General features: G+C 48.5%; 1 protein-coding gene across 2 annotated transcripts in view; it reads right to left on the reverse strand.

The window, feature by feature from the left end:
* Window positions 1-15,749, reverse strand: part of IL21R (interleukin 21 receptor) — a 33,503-nt gene extending 17,754 nt beyond the window's left edge. For both annotated transcript variants that reach the window (XM_032328076.1, XM_032328075.1), the window contains exon 1: window positions 15,645-15,749. The gene's annotated coding sequence lies outside the window, so the exon portion shown is untranslated. The remainder of the gene's footprint in view (window positions 1-15,644) is intronic.
* Window positions 15,750-16,753: the final 1,004 nt, after the last annotated feature.

The raw sequence follows: 16,753 nt of genomic DNA on the forward strand, positions 1-16,753 counted from the left end.
CTGACTCTTTGGGGTGCAGAGATATCGAACACTGTCTAAAACAAGCCGCTCGATTCTGGAAAGAGCAGCCCTGAATGGTCAAGTCACCGAGCCAGAAATCACATCCCCTCCCTTTCCCAGCCCTGCATCTGACCCCCTGCTACGGGGTCCCCTGTGGCAGCCCCTAGCTCTGTGGTCTCCTCCAGAGGAGTCAAGAGCTCCCGGCTTAGAATCTGCAGGGTCCCAGCTGGGTGTCCTCGGGCAAGTTCCTAACCCCTCTGGTTCTCTGTGGTCTCATCTATACCATGGGACTCATGACTCTGCTGAGGATTTGCTGGAAGCACCAATACATCATTGCTTGCGAAGCAGTCCAGCACGGTCGTGCATGGGAACGGAGCTGGGGGAGAGGTGTTTCTCTGCCAGGCTCCAGTGCCGAGGAGCGATTTCACAGGTCGAGGTAGTTCAGATGAAAAGCCGCATTTCAGGAGATTCCAGGGAAGTGAAGGAGCTTGGGGGGTAGGAAGTCAGATTCAAGTAGGAGCTGGAGGAGAACACCAAGTGCTTAATTCACAGCCGCCACAGAAATGCAAATTAAAACCACAATGACTTGCCGTTTTAATTCTACACGATGGGCAAAAACTAAAAGTCTGACAACATCGCGTGTAGCTGAGGGCATGGTGTAATGGGCGCTCTCGTTGGTGGGAATGAAATGAGTGGGCTGGGAAATAGTGTGGCACGGTGTGATAAGTGTGAGCAGGTTCCTTCATTGAGACCCAGCCGTTTCACTCCCGTGTAAACCACTGATGAAACCCTGGCATGTGGGGTTTCATGCGAGAAGCACACGCAGAAATGTTTGTAGCCGTGTTGCTCTTACAGTGAGAAGTGGAAACAACCTAAGTATCCATCCACAAGAGAATGGAAAGGCCGACTTGGGGGGTCATGACTCAATGTGAGAACGAATCACGGTTTCACACAGCCAAGCAAATGACTCTCGCGACAAAATGCATAGTGAAAATAAGATCAAAGAACACACGTGTAGTAATACCATCTGTGGCCCCCTGAACACTGGGTGAAACAGCTCTCTATATTGTTTAGATGAACCTGTGTGTGTCCTGGAAGAATACAGAAATTGAAGTGGACGATAAGAAAAAAAAAATCAAAATTCTGAATAGTGTAGAACAGGAGGGGGAGTGGGATGGGGGGCGGGCAGGGGTCTCCACACTTGGGGGAACTGACCGAAGTTACCCTGGGCGTTGATTCTATTACTCGATATACCTTTTTGTATGCCCAAACCATTTCATGAAATTTTAAATGTCAGTTCATCTTATGTTTCCAAAATTAAAACTGAAGGGGGACTTCCATTTCTGGATATGGGGGAGTAGCCGATTCAGACTGACCTAGTAGCTGAGAACAGCTACAAAGCAGGAAAAAAAAAAATTAGAGGACACAAGAGAGCAACGAAGTTAGATGGGGCTTGGGAGGCCAGGGTTCTGGAGAGAAAAAAGTGCTGTGAAATTCTGCATGCAATTTCCCCTCCAATCATGTGCCAAGTCACTGCAAAGGCATCCCATCCGAAGAAACCCAGCCAAAAGAATCTGGCAACAAGTTTAAAAATTAAGAAAGAGATTTTGTAGTTTCATGAGTTCAAGCCCTGGCAAGGAAGATGGGCCCTGGTAAATAGTCACTTATTCAGGAAAGGTTATACCTTTGGAACAAGGAAAACTCAGAACCAGTTTAGCTGTAACTATAACAAGATGATCTGTCTACATGCTATATGTCTGCAGAAGAAAATCAGAACCTATCTGGAAAAAGTCAGCTTCACCCAGAGCCTCTGTATTTTTCATGCACAACGTCCAGCATTCCATCAAATGGACAAGCCAAACCTGGAAACAGTACCGGATGACCAACATCCAAGAGGCAAACAGACACACAGGTGATTCAGAAAGTGGTGGTATCTAACACGGTTTAAAAATACTCAAATGAATGTGGTGAAGAATTCCACCAGAAATAGGGAATTTATTTTTAAAAGTAGAAACCGTAGCGCTAACAAATTCAATAATTGAGATTTATAAGAAATGAATGGATTTAGCAAGAGAGAGTAACACGAGAAGACAGGAATGTTGAGCTGGAATAGAAAGTACTCAGCTTGAAGCATGAAAAGGAAAAAGTATTTAAAAATACAGAAAAGAGCAAAAGAGATATATATTGTGGAGACGTCCAACATATTTGTATTTGGAGCATAAGAAGAGGAGAGAGAACAACTCAGAAGCGATAATAGAAATACTGGTTAAGAATTTTTCAAAACTAGGCAAGGACATTAATCTACAGATTCAAGAGATCCTACACACTTCGAGAAGGACAATTACAGCAAAAGCAACAACAACAAACAATGACACACCTACACACATCATAGAAGAACTATTTTAAAAATTAAAGAAAAATACATACTTAAAAGCCAACTTAGAGGGGCGCCTGGGTGGCTCAGTGGGTTAAGCCGCTGCTTTCGGCTCAGGTCATGATCTCAGGGTCCTGGGATCGAGTCCCGCATCGGGCTCTCTGCTCAGCGGGGAGCCTGCTTCTCTCTCTCTCTCTCTCTCTGCCTGCCTCTCTGACTACTAGTGATTTCTCTCTGTCAAATAAATAAATAAAATCTTAAAAAAAAAAAAAAGCCAACTTAGAATTTTATATCCAGAAAAAAAATTCCCTCAAAAAAAATAAGACAAGCTCAATATAAAATAAACAGATCTCTTAAATTTCCACAGTTAACATTATATTTAATGGTGAAAAACAGAAATCTTTTCCTCTAAGATCATAGACAAGGCTGTCCACGCTCATGATTTCTAGTAAACATGGTACTAGAGGTTCTAGCCGAGACAATTCAGCAAGAAAAAGAAATCCAAGTCATCCTGATTGGAAAGGAAGAAGTAAAGCATTTCTGTTTGCAGATGATATGATCTTGTATATACATTCTAAAGAATCCACACCAAAAAGCCAAAATGAAACAAAACAAACAAAAAGTAGGCCTATTATTAGGCCTAATAAGTAATTTTAGCAAGGTCGCAGGACACGAGATCAACATGCAAAGTCAATTGTATCTTTGTACAACAGGAATGAACAATCTAAGAAAGTAATTCAGGATGCCTGGTGGCTCAGTCATTTAAGTGTCTGCCTTCAGCTCAGGTCATGATCCCACAGTCCTGGGATCAAGTCCCAAATTGAGATCAAGTCCCAAATTGGGCTCCCTGCTCAGCGGGGAGCCTGCTTCTCCCTCTGCCGGCCACTCCCTTGCTTGTGTTCTCTCTCTCTGACAAATACATAAATCAAATCTTTTTTAAATTTAATTTTATCTTTCAGTGTTCCAAGATTCATTGTTTATACACCACACCCAGCGCACCAGCTCCATGCAATACATGCCCTCCTTAATAAAATCTTTTTAAAAAATCTTTAAAAAAAAAAAAGAATTCCATTTACAAGAATATCCAAAATAATGAAACAGATATCTAACAAAGGGTAAGACGTGTATATTGAAAACTACTAAGCATTTTTGAAAGAATGACAGAGGGCTCAAATAAATGGAAGCCTATCCCATGTTCATGGATTGGAAGATACAGTATTGTTAAGATGTCTTCCCCAATGATCTACAGATTCAAAGTGATCCCTATCAAAAGCCCAGCGGGCTCCTTTGCAGAAGTTAAAAAGCTGATCCTAAAGCTCATATGGAAATGCAAAGGGCCAGAATAGACAAAATCATCTTGAAAAAGAAGAACAACATTGAAGGACTCAGACTTCTCCATTTCAAAGTCTACTACAAAGCTACAGTAATCAACACAGTGTGATACTACCCTATATAGAGATCGATGGAATCAAATTCAAAGTCAAAATTCACACGTTTACGTTAAGCTGATATTCGACAAGGATGCCAAGATAATTTGATGGAGGGGAAATAGTCAAGGTCTGGAGACTGGTCTGCATCCAATAGCATGGAGTTGGACTCCTATCTCGCCCCATATACAAAAGCTAACCCAAAATGGATTAAAGACCTAGCCGTAAGAGGTAGAAATATTAAACTTTAAGCATAAAATACAGCTCTAACTCTCTGTGACCTTGTATCACATAGTCGTTTCTTAGAAATGACACCAAAAACACAAGAACCAAAGGAAAAAAATAAATACATGGGACTATTTCAAAATTTAAAACTTTTGTGCATCAAACAACATGACCAAGAAAGGAAAAAGGCAATACACAGAATGAGAAGAAATTTTTTAAAAAGATTTTATTTATTTATTTGATAGAGATCACAAGTAGGCAGAGAGGCAGGCAGAGAGAGAGAGAAGAGGAAGCAGGCTCCCCGCTGAGCAGAGAGCCTGATGCGGGGCTCGATCCCAGGACCCCGGATCATTACCTGAGCCAAAAGCAGAAGCTTTAACCCACTGAGCCACCTGGGCACACCGAGAAGAAATATTTTTAATTATATATTCGTAAGAGGTCTCGTATCAGAATATATAAGGAACTCTTATAACTCGAGATTTAAAGACAAGCTAATTTTTTTTAAAGATTTTTTTTTTTTTTTTGATAGAGAGAGATCACAAGTAGGCAGAAAGGCAGAGAGAGGGAAGCAGGCTCCCTGCTGAGCAGAGAGCCCGATATGGGACTCGATCCCAGGACCCTGAGATCATGACCTGAGCCGAAGGCAGCGGCTTAACCCACTGAGCCACCCAGGAGCCCCCTTTTTAAAGATTTTATTTATTTATTTGACAGACAGAGATCACAAGTAGGCAGAGGTGCAGGCAGAGAGATAGAGAGAGGCAGGGGGAAGCAGGCTCCCCGCTGAGCAGAGAGCCCGATGCAGGGCTCAATCCCAGGACCCAGGGATCATGACCTGAGCCAAAGGCAGAGGCTTAACCCACTGAGCCACCCAGGTGCCCCTAGAGGAGCTGATTTTTAAATGTGTAAAATATTTGAACAGAAATTTCTTCAGAAAGATATACCAGTGACCAATAAACACACGAGAAGGTGCTAATGATCATCAGTGATTAGGGAAATGCAGATAAAGATCACTTCTAGCCCACTAGATGGCTATTTTAAAAATAGAAAAATAAAAAGTGGTGAAGATATAGGGTTCTAGAATCCTTATACATTGCTGATGGGAATGCAAAATGGTACATTTGCTATGGAAAACAATTTTGTAGTTAATCACAAAGTTAATATAGTGTTAGCCCATGACCAGGCAATTTGACTTCTAGGTATATAGTGAAAATAACTGAAAATATATGTCCATTAAAAAAAACAAACAAGCCTCTGTCCATGAATATTCATAGTGACATTATTCATAATATCTCCAAACTGGAAGCAATCCCAGTGTCCATCAATTGAATGGACAAAACATAGAATATCCATAGAACAGAATATTATCCAGTCATACAGATGAGTGGATTATACTGATTGATGCTTCAACACAGGTGCATCTTGAAAATTTATGCTAAGGTTAAGAAGCTAGACACCTGGGGCACCTGGGTGGCTCAGTGGGTTAAGCCTCTGTCTTCGGCTCAGGTCATGATCTCAGGGTCCTGGGATCGAGTCCCGCATCGGGCTCTCTGCTCAGCGGGGAGCCTGCTTCCTCCTCTCTCTCTGCCTGCCTCTCTGCCTACTTGTGATCTCTGTCTGTCAAATAAATAATCTTAAAAAAAAAAAAAGAAGCTAGACACAAAATCTACATATTGCATGACTCCATTTATATGAAATTTCTAGAACAGGCGGATGCATAGAGGCAGAGAGTAGATGGGTGGTTATCAGGAGCTGGAGTATGAAAATGTTCTGCAGTTAACAAGGGTGATGGTCGCACAACGTTGTGAACATGCCAAAAACCAAGTTAACGGTATGCTTTCGGAAAGTGGATTGCATGGTAGGTGAATTAATTACACTTTTTTAAAATAAAGGAAAAATAAAGATATGTTCCAGACCAAAAAAAGAAGCAGAGAGAATTTTTCACTAGTAGACTACATCAAAAGATACGTTGAAGTGAGGTTTTGGGGCAAAAGAAAAATAACACCAGTTGGGAAGCAAAGGTACTAAAAGAAGGAATAAAAGCTGTAGAGAATATTAAAAATATAAATGAATAATAATTGCTTAAAATAATAATAATGACAATGTCTTATGAAGTTTAAACTGTATGCAAAATTAAAATACCATGATACCCCCAAAGGTAAGATGGTGTTGGGAAACCTGGAAATCCACATGAAAAAGAATGAGCACAGACTCTTACATCACACACACAAATTAGCTTAAAATGAATTAAAGATCTCAATGTAAGACTTGAAACCATGAAACTTCTAGAAGAAAACATAAGGGAACTGTTCAGAACATTGGGCTTGGCACTTCTTTCTTGGAAATGACGCCAAAAGCACAGACCATAAAGCAAACACAGGCACACAGGGCTGCATTAAATCCCTCCGTGCAGCACAGGAAGCAGTCAATAGGGTGAAAAGACAACCTACAGGATGGTCAAAAATCTTCGAAAACGAAATATTGGATATATTCAGATGATATGAAGATCTCCTACAATCCAGTAACAAACAAAACAAATAGCCTGATGGACACGTGGGTAAAGGAGAGCCCAGATGTCCCTCGACGGATGAGTGCGTAAAGAAAATGTGGTCGGGGCGCCTGGGTGGCTCAGTGGGTTAAGCCGCTGCCTTCGGCTCGGGTCATGATCCCTGGGTCCTGGGGTCGAGCCCCGCATCGGGCTCTCTGCTTGCTAGGGAGCCTGCTTCCTCCTCTCTCTCTCTGCCTGCCTCTCTGACTACTTGTGATCTCTGTCTGTCAAATAAATAAACAAAATCTTTAAAAAAAAGAAAATCTGGTGTGTATATATATATATGTATATATATACACACACAATGGACTATTACTCAGCCTTCAGAAAGAAGGAGATCTTTTTTTTTAATTAATTTTTTTTTTTTGACAGAGAGATCACAAGTAAGCAGAGAAGCAGGGGGAAGCCGGCTGAGCAGAGAGCCCCATGCGGGCTCGATCCCAAGACCCTGAGATCATGACCTGAGCCGAAGGCAGAGGCTTAACCCACTGAGCCACCCAGACGCCCCCAGAAAGAAGGAGATCTTACCATTTGCAAAGACGTGGATGAACTAGAGAGTATTATGCTGAGCAAAAAAAAATCAATCAGAGAAAAACAATTCTCATATGATCTCACTCACATGTGGAATTTAAGAAACAAAACAGATGAACGTAGGAGAAGGGAGGAAAAAACAAAACAAGATGAAGTCAGAGAGGGAGACAAACCAGAAGAGGCTGTTAACTATAGGAAACAGACTGCGGGTTACTGGAGGGCAGTGGGTGGGGGGAGATGGGGGAACTGGCTGACGGGCTTCAGGAGGCCCCTCGATGGAATGAGCCGTGGGTGTTAGGCGGCTGATGAATCACTAAACTTTGCCCCTGTAACACGGCAGGTTAATTAATGGCTCAAATTTACATTAAAAACAAATAAATAAAAAGAAAAATAGAAAACGGTCTTGAAGAGATAGTTCTCCAAAGAAGATTGAGAAGATGGCCAACAGGTGTATGAGAAGGTACGCGACATCACTCACCATCAGGGAAATGTAAATCAAAACCACAATGAGTTGTTACTTCCCACGTATGAGGATGGATGTAGTATTGGTGAGAGTGTGGAAAACCTGGATCCCTTATGCATTGTTTGTGGAATCATTGAGTGGTGCAGACACGATGGGAGACAGTATGGAGGTTCCTCAAAAAATTAAAAGGGAGGGGTGCCTGGGTGGCTCAGTGGGTTAAAGCCTCTGCCTTCGGCTCACATCATGATCCCAGGGTCCTGGGATCGAGCCCCGCATCGGGCTCTCTGCTGAGCGGGGAGCCTGCTTCCTCCTCCTCTCTCTCTCTGCCTGCTTCTCTGTCTACTTGTGATCTCTGTCTGTCAAATAAATAAATAAAATCTTAAAAAAAATTAAAAGGGAAACACCGTGGTGCTGGGTAACATTTCTGGGTGGATATCCAAAAGAACTGGAAACAGGATCTCAAAGGTATTTGCCCCTCGATGTTCACTGCAGCGTCGGTCGCAACAGTCGAGATGCGTAAGCAACCCAATTTCACCGACCGTAAGATTATTTCGCCTTAAAAAGAAAGAACGCTACAGCATGAATGAACTTTGAGGGCTTTCTGCTACGTGAAATAAGCCAATCACTAAAAGAAAATATTGTACGATTCCACTTACATGACATATCTGAAGTCACCACACTCACAGAAACAGAAAGCAGAATGGTGGTTTTCAGAGGATGGAGGGCGGGGGTAATGAGGAGTTGTTCAATGGGCATGAAATTTCTGTTGTGAAGAAGTTTCAGAGATCGGCTGTACAATACGGCGCATACACTTGGCAATAATACTGTACGATTCTGTATTGTCCCTGCAACACTTGCTAAGAGGAGAAAAAAATATTTACTAGCTAATGAAGTCCCCAGCTGGGTTGCTCTGCCTTGCACTCATGAGGTTAGCGGATGAAGGGGTCTACAAACATTGTCAAAGCAAAGGCAGGAAGTCTCCCACTGGTGGTCAGTTGAACTGAACTGGATTTGGCAGCTATTTTCGTCCTGTATCTGGAACTCCGGCTTGAAAAAATGTGCTAGGGGCGCCTGGCTGGCTCAGTGGGTTAAAGCCTCTGCCTTCGGCTCAGGTCATGATCTCCGGGGCCTGGGATCCAGCCCCGCATCGGGCTCTCTGCTCAGCACGGAGCCTGCTTCCTCCTCTCTCTCTGCCTGCCTCTCTGCCTACTTGTGATCTCTCTGTGAAAGAAAGAAAGAAAGAAAGAAAGAAAGAAAGAAAGAAAGAAAGAAAGAAAGAAAGAAAGAGCTAACAAAGTTAATAAAGTGTGAAGAAAATCTATTGTATTTCCAGATACCAAGAACAAACAAGAAAACTTAAAAATAATACAATTTGCACTAGCATAAAAAAATCAAATGCTCTAATGAGCTCTAGTGGGAGATGCAGAGGACCTCTGCACAGACCTACAAGATGGGTTAGAGACAGGCAAATAGAGGGACATACATGTTCATGAATTAGAAAATTTCATATTTTAAAGATGTCTGTTCTCCCCAAATAGAGCTGAAGTTTCAAAGAAATCTCAAGTTTCAAGAAAATCCCCAGCAAAATTTCCTTTGGTGGAAACTGACAAGCCAGTGTGAAAATGTACAGTAAAAAGCAAAGGACTGAGATAAATTCAGACAAATAATATGGCACCGTTGCCAGGAGAAATAAACATTGCTGCAATGGAAAAGAACTGAGGTTGGAAAGAGACTCATTTATCCTCACTTGATTTTCAACAAAGGCACTACTGCGAAGTCCTGGGGGAAAGCATGATTTAAAAAAATTTTAAAAAGATGGTAAGATTAATTGGATCTTCATATGGGAAAAAATAAATCTTGACCCTCCACTTCACATCACACATAAAAACCAACCAGATAGTTTGTGGACTTTATGTCAGAGGTAAAACAATAAAGCTCCTAGAAGTAAGCAGAGGATAATACTTTCATGACCTTAGGGCAGACAACACTTTTTAAACAGCACATAGAAAGCTTGAGCTGTAAAGAAAAAGTCTGATAGATTGAACCTCATTAAAATTAAGAATTTTTGTCCACCGAAAGATTTCATTAAGAGGATAGAAAAGAAACTGAAGTGGGAAGAGATTATATCTGTTTCTATAAATCTGTGTCTGTATGTTTCTTTTATATAACTATAAGCAATCCCTATATTTTATGTAGTTATTTATAATATACATAATATATATAAAATTATAAAATGTGTTATACATATATTTTTATATATCTGTAATATACATAAAATTTATATCTATATCTATATCTGTATCCAGCATATATAAAGAGCTCCTACAAAACAACAATAAACAACACAAAACTCAATTTTGAAAAGAGGGATGAAAAGCTTAAAGCGACATTTCACCAAAGAAGACATCCAAATAGCCGATAAGCATAGTAAAAGGTGCTTAAAAACATGACTCATCAAGAAAATGCAAATTTACTCTCTGTGTGTAACTGTTTGGAACACTTCTGCTGAACAGAATCCCACTTCCAGGCCACGCATCGAAGAGAAACACGTACATCTGTACATCGGCCGACATGCGCCGAGGCGTTCACAGCAGCCTTATTTACAACCACCCCAAACTGGAAAGAACCCAAGCGTTGGTTCCCCTGTGTCTCCTTTCCCTCAAGGATGATTCAGGAACAGGAATGCTGAGTGTCTCCGGTCAATCACCATCTCCAGGGGGACTTGGGCGGGGATTGGGCTTGAAAGTGAAAGGTAAGGCAGGAGTGCGGTAAAAACAAAATGGCCCGTTTCCCACAGGGACCAAGAAGAAATGAGGTGGGCAAAGAGGGACTCCCCAGCCATGCCAGAAACAAGAGCCAGTAGGTCGCCAGAAGGGGAAGTGTCAAGACTGAGGGACTTCCCGAGAGGGAACTCAGAAGAAAGGCTCCAGTTTAGCCCTGGTCTTCAGGGACTCCTGCCCACCTATCTTCCTCCTTGATCTCTCCAGTGTCCAGCCGGGGCATCTCCAACCCGGTCCTCATCACAGCTGGGTCCTTCTGTGCCTCCCCAGTGCCCTTCAGAGAAGACCTCAAATCCCTTCGCCTGGCATTCAAGACATTCCGGGATCTGGCCTCCAGGACCCATCCTGCACTCTAGGTACACCAGATGCCCAACAGTGTCCCCAACGTCCCCCGTTCACCTCGCTTCCACACCTTAGCACGTGTCCTTTCAGCCACCAGAACTCTCCACGGTCTGTGGTGGCCAGCCAGCCTCCCACTCAGGCTTCAAAATCAAGTTCAAATGACGTCTCTTCTGTCAGTCTTCAAGCGCTCCGAAGAGTATGAGTCACTCTTTCCTCTGGGGTCGATCCCTCCACCCGAGCACACTGCTCGGGGTGTTTTCAGCAACGTTCTGACCAACAGCCCGGCGGGGACCATGTGTCTCTTGGTTACTGCTGAATTGCCAGTGGTTAACGAGCTCCTGACACCCAGTAGATGCACAAAGCTTCTGTTACATGACCGACTTAATGAAAGCAGACGTTTTTTATCAAAATGGATTTTGAAGCCTACTTTCGATGTTAAAACCCATGCAATGGGTTTTAGCCAATGTTATTCTCCTTGACTCCTCTTCCTTAAATTTGGTGCACTGAGGATCTTGATGTACTTGATAAGGATAAAAGCTTCACTGCTCTACCACAGGACCTTTGCACATGCCATTCCCTCTGTCTAGAACATTTTTCCTTGTGCTTCTTCGCTTTCTCATCCTCTGGTTTCGACTTCTATGTCGCCTTCTCAAAGAGGCAATCGCCACGTGTCCTCTGCAGTTCTCTGGGCCACACATCCCGTTGCCTCCTTCCTCACAGTCGTGACATTGGAATTAGTTTAGTGAGTGTTTGTGTTTATGATCTGTCTCCATCATGGAGCACGAGCTCCCGGAGGCAGGGAAATGTGTCTCTTTCCCTCCCAAAAGAAAGTATCCCTATTGTGCGGAGTGGGCCCTGGAGCAGAGCAGGTGCTCAGTGAGTAGCTAGGGGAACGGTGAATGAACGGACAAGGCTAAGAATTGCTGTGTCCTGGGGCGCCCGCGTGCTTCAGTTGGTTAAGTGTTTGGCTTTGGCTCGGGTCCTGGAAGCGAGTCCCGCCGTATCAGGCTTCTTGCTCAGAAGAGTCTGTTTTTCTCTCTCTTTCTCTCTCTCTTCCCCTCTGCCCCTGCTCACTGCTCGTTCTCTCTCTCTCTCAAAAAATAAATAAAATCTTATTTAAAAAAAAAAAGAATTGCTGTGTTCAGTCATACAAGACGCAGGCCCACAGGCAGCCCCCCACTCCCCCCGAGAGACCTCAGTTTCCCCATCAGCTCCATCACACACAGTCCTCGGGAACTTCCCGCCACCCCAAGCAACACCCTCAGCTCTGAGGATCTGAGCAAACATGACAGCTGTCGTCAGAATAGTGACAGGAACTTTCAGCGAGGGACAGTGGGCTGCCCGGGGTCGCACAGAAACTTCTTAGCCAAGCATGAGCTCTCAGGCTGGGGAAGAATCAGCCTGGTAGCCCTCGATCAGAAAGGAGGCTCTCCCACTAACCCATAGTGGACCCTTAGGCGTATCTCTCCCTCTGTCTGGGGCTCAGTTTTCCCTGCCTATAGAATGGGGCAGTGCCCTGGCCTGTCCGAGGGAGTGTGAGGCGGGCATACTGTGGGGAAGGTTACTTGCTTCTTACAAGTTTTTTTTTTTTTTTTTTTTTTTTTTTGCCAGTCCAAGGGGTGGGTGGTGGGTGTCTGAGCCCCGGTGAGCCAGGACCGCGGGGTCAGAACTTAGTCAGTAGAGGTTGAACACGAGGGGAATGTCCTATCGAACCTCAGCCTGTGACACCTGATGTCTCTCCCTCCCTAGCCTGAACAAGCCTTTCCTACGGGGACTTCTCCCAGCCTGCGTAGCCCCTCTCGGTTCCTATAGACACCCCTCCCTCCAGCCCCCTCACCCCCCAGACCAGGACGGGCTAACTGGAAGGCAGAGGGAGAAGGGATGCTTGCGGGTCGCGAGGTGGGGGGTTGGGACAGGGCTGGCAGCTTGCCTTCTAGTCCCCCCACCCCCACGCAGCAGGACCCCGCCAGCCTGCCCTCACGCTGGCCAAGTGGGCTGAGTGTTATGGATTCCTACTGGAGAAGCTCTGCGGTCCCTGGTCCCAATCCACATCCTGCAGCCCTCTTGGCGGATGAGGAAAGGAGATACCCAGAGAGGTCCAGCGCCTTTGCCTATGGTCACTCAGTGAGGAAGGACCAGGGCCTGAGCAGGGAGCCAGGCTGGGGATCATTCGGGTGGCTGCACCCTTCCTGGGGGCTGGGGGGACCGGCAGGCCAGGCCCCAGCCACTGGGGGACCTCAGGGGGGCCCCTGCCTGCACCCTGGGGAATATTCTCAGGATGTTTCAGAAGTTCCAGGTTTACTCAGATCTTGCATATGAGCTGTCGTAAAAAGTCCCTTTGGCCAGACGCCAGAGCAAAGAGTGGGGGCGGTGGCACCTGTGAGCCGGGGGTGGGGTGGAGGTGGGGCCCGGGGGGGGTGTGTGTGCAAGGGGGGCCCCACCCCCACATTTTGGCAAAGATGGGAGAAGCAGGGGAGGAAGGGATTGTGGGGACAGACGACCCTCCTCCTGGAAGGGTTTATTGCTCCTGTCTTCACAGCCGCCTTCCCTCTGCTCGTGAAACACTCCCTGGGTGACCCTGCAACCCCCTACCCCTCTCTGAGCCTCAGTTTCCCCAGCTGTGAAAGGCAGAGTAGGATCACCATAAGGACTTCCGCTCCCCAAAGGCTTAGCATGAGCCAGACAGCATGCCCTGTGTTCCGGCGAATCACAAGACGGCGATTACCAGCAACATTTCATGTAAAACATAATTGCTCCTAACCCTTGTGAGCCAGGCCCGAGCCCCCTCCCCTCCTCACCGCGCTGGCCCTGTGCGTCGGCGCCACTGACTCCCCAGGACCTGGGACAGTGCCTGCTGCAAGAGCAGATGCTTAAAAAAACACACGTAGAATAAAACCTCCCAACAAACGGGAAATGGATGTTACCGATGGGGAAAGGGAGGCTCGGAGACGTGGTGTGGCTCACTCAAGGTCACACAGGAACCGTGGGGTGAAGCTGGGTCTCTGTCTCGTCCCGGCTGACTCCACAGGCCCAAATCCCACCAGCGCTGTGGCGGGCACCCCGGGTCCCGCGCCCCTGACCCGGCCACGGGGACCTCTCAGCCGTCACTCCTGCCTGCACGCCTTCCGAAGGCGCTGGCTCTCCTCCCTTGAGTCAAGGATGCCTTCTTCCTTTCATTCAGTCATTTTTCAGGCACCAGGGAGAAACGTGGTGCCTCCCAAAGCCTCTGGTGTTTTTGCCTCCTCCACTTCCTCCCCCTGCCCCCACCCACTGCCCCGCAAGCCCATTATGGCCTCCGACCCCCACCCCCACCCCTCACTGGGCAGGTGGGAGCCCAGGGCTCGGCCCTTGTCTTGTTCCCCCCACCTCTCCTGGCCCTGGATTTTCCCTCCCCTGTGGGATGGTGAGGATTCCAGACACGGTGCCAGGCGTGGAGTGGGCAGGACTCTGCTGAGCCCAGCACGGGGAGCAGGTGATCCGGGCTGTCCCCCTGAAGCCTGCCCAACCCCCTCTCAGAAGGGCCCTCCAGGCTGAGAGTCTTGCTTCTAGGCGACCCTGCCCAGAATGTGTGGCCCTGCCATCAAGTCGACTGGGGGACCAAACGTAACTCCGCATCTCGTGGCCACACGTGACCTGGGATCCTCAATCTTCTCATCTGTGAAACGGGCAGAATGAGGCTCCCGGCCTCCGCTGATGTAAGGATGGCCGGAGAGCCTCAGGTGTCAGCAGCGTGCTGAGCCCTAGGGCGGGGGCTGGGGTTGGGGGAGACACCAGAACCACACAGGCTGCAGGAGGAAAGTTCTTGAATGTGCCTCTGCACCCCGCTCCGCTCTCGGAGACTGGCCCTTCTCTGCCGCGGGCTCCCGGTTCCTTGTGGTTACAAGCTGCCTTCCTGGGCAGACCGCCATCTCTCATGTTCTTACGCCCTCCAATCCTCACAACTAGTCCCACGAGAATGGAAATGTTGCATCCCCATTTTGCAGATGAGAAAACTGAGACTCCACAAGGCTGGACGAAGCCCAGAGACTTGCCGGCACTCACCCAGCTAGGGAGTCTTGTCGCTGGCTCTTGAACCCACCAGGTTTCCACCTCCCCACCCCCACTCCACCCTGCGCTTCCCAAATCCCCACGCTTCTCTTTCCCCCAGGGGGACGCAGATGTCTTCCCAGGAGCAGCCCCTGACCATTCCTTCCGCAGGTCCAACGTCCCCACCAGAAGCCTTCACTCCCCCAGCTGCTCTGCCCTGCTCTGCCCGGAAAGTGTCTGCTGTTCCCTCGCTGCTCTCCTTCCCACAGGCCTCCAGGCTCAGCCTCACCACCGCCCCGCGACGCCGCCCCTGCCCCCTCTCCTCCATGGGTCCATCCCCCGGGCTTCCCTGAGAAAGAGACCGTATGGAGGACAGGGCCAGCCTCCGAGTTGCCTGCCCACCCCTCTGCGCACGGGGGAGTCACCTTGGGAAAATCGCTCTGCCTCTCAGACCCAGACCTCGTTCTCTCTCTGTGAAGTGGGTACACCAACCCATTTTGAGGGGTTCGATGACACAAAATAGCTAAAACATGGAACCCGGTCCAAAATCTCTACTCCTCGCCCCCAAACTGGGCCCCCCGGAGGTGCCATGCCACACCATCGCTTCACCCGTACCCACTCTGCCCTCCTCAGCTGCCCAAAACCATGTCCGGGATCGGCGTTCCTTCCCCAACCCCTACCTTCTGGAGGCTGGTTTCCACAGACAGCTCAGGGGGTCCTCTCAGCCATGTCCCTGCCTCCAGGCCCCCTGCAGACCCACAGAAAGACCCTGTGGTCCTCCTGTGTGGGCCACAACAGAAGACTCCGGCCCCAACCCTGCTGGTCTCACTCTCCCGGCTGTGACGAGGGTGAAACCCCTCCAGGACCTCCCACCTCGGGCAGAGAAGATGCCAGGTCCCCACGGAAGACGATGACGGGGTGGAGCTGTTACCTGCTGTTCCAGCTTCTCCCTCAGAAATCCATTCTGTGTGCTCAGGGCAATCCGGTGGGCTTCCAGGAGGCGGCAGCTAAGGCTCGGCGTGGGGGTGGGGGAGGAGAGTTAGCAGGAACAGGCAGGGTTAGGGGGTGGGGATCCACAGCCTGGCCCGGAGTCACCAGCCAGACAAGCATAGGACCTGTCACCCTGAGGGATGGCAGCCGGGCTCCAGGCAGGCGGGCCACACAGAGGGAGCCGGCTCGGGGCACAGGCGGGTCACATCCCAGCGAGATCGGAAGGCAGAGGCTGAGGTAAGAGACCAATGGGCCGCACCAGGGAGGGGACACGCGGCGGCGACAAGGGCTGATCAGGCAGACAGACAGACAGATGGGGGAAGTCAAGCAAAGCGGCTGGTGGCCAGGCAGGCAGGCAGGCAGGCAGACAGACAGACGGACGGCCCTGGCTGTCAGTCCCGCTCAGGGAGAAGCCCGCGAACAGTCAGCCCCCCGAGCCCGTGGTTCCCTCGGCAGAGAGGCCCGGGTGGGTTTGTCAGAGTGCGGCTGCCTCCCGGCCTCGTGTGCAGGGCGGGGAGGAAGAGGAGGATGTGGCGAGCCGCTCCCCGCAGGCCCCGCCCCAGGGCCGCTGGCCCCGCCCCAGGGGAGTGAGAGAGCAGTGGGAGGGGGCTGCGCCCCAGGCGGAGCGCTCTGATCACCAAAGGTCGCCTGCTAGGAAGACCTTTGCGGCCACCACGAGGCCTCGCGGTCATGACCTATGAGAGAGGCAGGGCCTGGGAGCCGCCGCTTCCCACAGATGGGGACGCCCAGGCTCAGAGGGGTGCAGGGGTGGTGCAAGGGCACCCAGGGGGCCCCGGGGTCCTCAGAGCCCAACTCCCAGCTCAGAGAGAAGACCGAGGGCCCAGGGCAGAGACTCGCGGAGGTCCCGGGCGTCACAGGGGCCTGCCTGGCCCAGGAGGGTCTGAACTTGAACTCCGTCCCAGACTCTCCTGACCCCTTTCATTTGAACCTAGCTTCCTGCTCCAGAGCTGCTGGGAGCAGGACCCTGACTCCGTGCCCTTGAGAGGACAGTCCCTCGGGCACCTCACATCACCTCTCTGAGTGCCTCCT

The sequence above is a fragment of the Mustela erminea genome, chromosome 20 (genome assembly GCF_009829155.1).
Source record: "Mustela erminea isolate mMusErm1 chromosome 20, mMusErm1.Pri, whole genome shotgun sequence".
Lineage (NCBI taxonomy): Eukaryota > Metazoa > Chordata > Mammalia > Carnivora > Mustelidae > Mustela > Mustela erminea.